This window comes from Octopus bimaculoides, chromosome 1 (genome assembly GCF_001194135.2).
Source record: "Octopus bimaculoides isolate UCB-OBI-ISO-001 chromosome 1, ASM119413v2, whole genome shotgun sequence".
NCBI lineage: Eukaryota > Metazoa > Mollusca > Cephalopoda > Octopoda > Octopodidae > Octopus > Octopus bimaculoides.
Genome location: NC_068981.1, coordinates 135266542 through 135270610, shown reverse-complemented (window position 1 = coordinate 135270610; position 4069 = coordinate 135266542). Strand labels below are relative to the sequence as shown.

Sequence of the window (4069 nt, the reverse complement as noted above, 5' to 3'; positions counted from 1 at the left end):
TATGTATGTATGTATGTATGTATGTATGTGTGTGTGTATGTTTGTGTGTCTGTGTTTGTCCCCCTAGCATTGCTTGACAACCGATGCTGGTGTGTTTATGTCCCCGTCACTTAGCGGTTTGGCAAAAAGAGACCGATAGAATTAGTACTAGGCTTACAAAGAATAAGTCCCGGGGTCGATTTGCTCGACTAAAGGCGGTGCTCCAGCATGGCCACAGTCAAATGACTGAAACAAGTAAAAGAGAGTAAAAGAGTATATATGCAATCAAATACAGTATTCTTGACACGGGCTATTGATTTACTATTGAACAGACTCTGCTGAGCTTGGTGTAGTTCTGTAAATGGAAAGACTTATATTATGTGGTAAAATCAATAAAAAGAGTACAGGGAGCTTGAGATGAAGAGTGGAAAATCCAGCATTTTGGACACAGCCCTTCGGGGGGAAAGTTAAAAGGAAGGAAATTAATGAGAGATTCTAAATACTCATATTCAAACAATAATGGTGCTCCTGAAATAAGAGCTGAATTCACTTGTATGTTTTACATCCAGTTTTGCATGTCAATATGGGTTGGATAAATATGAACTGAGGCATTGATTTGCAACCAGATGCCTTTCCTGTTGCTAACCTCTTTCCTTTTTCAACTAATGGATTTTTTTATTCTATTCATCTTTGAATAGGCTTTGTGGAATGCAATTCATTTGCAGGAAATGTCAATAAACATTGCTAATTTTTTACTTAATATTTTTCACATGAGGACAGGTTTCCAGATTGAGTCAAAAGTTTTTTTCAGATTTCCACTGATGTTTTTTGGCAACTTGTATCTCCATGTTATGTCATTAATTTGATACAATTTGCTGTCCGGTCGTTGCTGAATTGTTTATTCTTTATCTTCATATATAGCAGGAGTGGCTGTGTGATAAGTAGCTTGCTTACCAACCACATGGTTCCAGGTTCATTCTCACTATGTGGCACTTTGGGCAAGTGTCTTCTACTATAGCCTCGGGCCAACCAAAGCCTTGTGAGTGGATTTGGTAGATGGAAACTGAAAGAAGCCTGTTGTATATATGTATATATATATGTATGTATGTGAGTGTATGTGTTTGTGTGTCTGTGCTTGTCCCCCCCCCCCAACATCGCTTGACAACTGATGATGGTGTGTTTACATCCCCAAAACTTAGTGGTTCGGCAAAAGAGACCGATAGAATAAGTACTAGGCTTCCAAAGAATAAGTCTTGGGGTCGATTTGCTCGACTAAAGGCGGTGCTCCAGCATGGCTGCAGTCAAATGACTGAAACAAGTAAGAGTAAAGTATATAAACATTAATTGTTTATTATTGATTTTACAGCTTCAGTTATGAGTGGAAAAAAGGACTTGGTGCAAGGGCAGTGGCAAAAGAAATTAGTCATGTGGAAGACCCAGAAACTGTCAATGAATGTGTAGCACAAAACTAGATCAGATGTTTCAAGGAAAGTAACATGAGCCTTAAAGACAAACCAAGGCCAGGGAGATCTTCTGTTGTGGGAAATGAGGCCTTGCTTGAAATGGTTGAACAACAGCCAAGTACAAGCACTCATACATTCTTGACAGAACTTGGCCCTTCACAAAGCACCAGTAAAAAGTTGGTGTTAGGAAGGACATCCCATCATAGAGCATGGATTAAAATAACTTTACAATCTGCATTAGAATCCTACACAAATCAACTTTGCTTTCCTCCTTTGGACAGCACCAAAGTAAGTACCAGATAGAATACTAGGATTGAAGTAACCAACAAATCTTGAAGGCACTGGCCCAGCATAACAGCAGATTGAATCTAAAAGACTAAAAGAATACTTAAAAACTATTTTTTAAAAAGCCAGTTGTTTGGAAAAAATAAACAACAAAGGTCTATTAATTGTTTCATACACCATAACTGCAGGCACGGTTGTGTGGTTAAGAGGCTTGCTTTGGGGCCATGTGATTTTGAGTTCACTCCCATGGTGTAGTACTTTAGGCAACTGTCTTCTATCATATCCATGGGTCAATCTATGCTTTGTGAGTGAATTTGGTTGACAAAAACTGTGTGGAAACCCATCATGTGTGTGTGTGTCTTTGTGTTTGTGTTTGTCCCCCACTGCTTAACAACCAGTGTTGGTTTATTTATGTCTGCATAATTTAGCAGTTCCACACATAAGACCAATAGAATAAGTACCAGACTTTTAAATAAAAGTATGTATTGGTGTTGATTTTGTCAATGATTGAAACAAGTAAAAGATAAAAGAATATTTTTTTCTACAAAACCAACAAAATTGTCTTTCATTAAGACCATTTCCATTTAACTCTTTTATTCCTGTAAAAAAGCAACTCAGAAATTCTTTGTGATTGGTTTATTGCTTTTGTAGATCATTCCAAATTTGTGTAAAGATACCAAGAAGACACTCAGGAAATCAACAATAAATGAATTCTCTGTAAGAATAAAATAGTAGACTTCATACATAATAGTGCGTTCTTCCAATTTGCTGTGTCTGAAATCATAATCTTTTAAAATGATAGGAAATCTATTATATATGAATCAGCCTTCAATTTATATTTCTTATTTTTTTATATTTTTGTGCATTATCATCATCATCATTGTTTTAACATTCATTTTTCCATGACTGTAGGGTCAGGCATAATTTGTTGAAGTAGATTTTCTATGGCCAGATGCCCTTCCTGTCACTAACCCTCACTTGCTTCCAAGCAAGGGTAATATTTCACTGTGACCAGACATGTTTGCATGGAAGATTGGAAACAAATGATACTGCTTGCTTGACAGCGACACCAACTTACAGCTATCACACAATGTCAAGATGAACAGATATAAACACACACACACACATACATACACAGCCCCTGACCTTGCCAGTTCCTGTCAAGCCGTCCAAAGCTAGCATGGAAAACAGATGTTAAATGTTGATGATGATGATGATACACACACATGCAAATACAGGGTGCGGTGAATAAACTGTCATCTAAATTATGCAAAAATGGAAGATAACACTGACATCTCATTTTAATAGATATATTTACCAAAATTACATGAAAATACATTGAAATACTAAAGAGTTAATTCATTCAATAAAATTGCCATTCACTTCAACCACATTCTCCTGACGACTTCGGAATCTTTTGCAACTCTTCTGGAGGGTCTCCTTGTTTAAGTTGGTGAATGCTGCCACAATCCTTGTCTTCAGTTCATCCTGGGTGTTACAAGGAGTTTTGTTGGTCTCTCGCACAACTGTGCCCCATACATAATAATGAAGGGGGTTGCAGTCTGGGGAGTTAGGTGGCCAGATGTTAGGGGTGATGTGGTCGCAGAAATTGTCTGACAGCCATGACTGTGTTCTTCTGCTTGTGTGGCATGGTGCAGAGTCCTGTTGCCAGACATCAGACACAGGGTCTTCCAGCAGCCACCCTCTTGACCCAGGGAAGCACTACCTTCTCCAGGCACTTCATGTAGGCCTCTGTATTGAGTCTGAGACCATGTGGGAAGATGAATGGAGGCATAATGTTGCCATCCCTAGTGATCACTCTAAACACCATGATGTTGACTGGATGTTTGATTTTTATCACTCTTGGTACATGTTTTGGGACCAATCTGTCCTCAGATTGACACCCAAACACTCTGAAATGTTCATATTGGAGCTTCTGGTGCAAATGCCAAGTAGTACAGCATGTTGTTTCCAAATTTCTGGCAGAGTGAATTATGTGCATGCACAAAATTAAAACTATAAAATGGCAAAAATTTACTCATTGCACCCTGTATATATATATATATATATAAATAATACAAAGGATATATAAGCATATGCATGTCTACACACATATATGTACATACTTACATCTACATGTGTATATAGATGCATATTTGGGTACAGGACGTTAGAAAAATGAACTATAGACAACGGAACGAACACATAGGAAAACAAATAGCCACGTGTGTGTGTGTATGTATGTATGTATTATATGTACATATGTATATATATGTATGTATGTATGTATGTATACATATATATATATATATATATATATATATATATATATATATATGTGT

At 37.2% G+C, this 4069-nt stretch overlaps 1 long non-coding RNA gene across 2 annotated transcripts in view; it reads left to right on the top strand.

Annotated features, from left to right (window-relative positions):
• LOC128249926 (uncharacterized) overlaps positions 1 to 4069 on the top strand; it is an 18970-nt gene that overhangs the window by 9238 nt on the left and 5663 nt on the right. Inside the window, exon 3 of one of the 2 annotated variants that reach the window (XR_008266076.1) lies at positions 2379 to 2429. The exons of the other annotated variant lie outside the window; for it this stretch is intronic. This is a non-coding gene — a long non-coding RNA (uncharacterized LOC128249926). Of the gene's footprint in view, positions 1 to 2378; positions 2430 to 4069 lie in introns of those variants that run through there. 2 annotated transcript variants of the gene reach the window in all.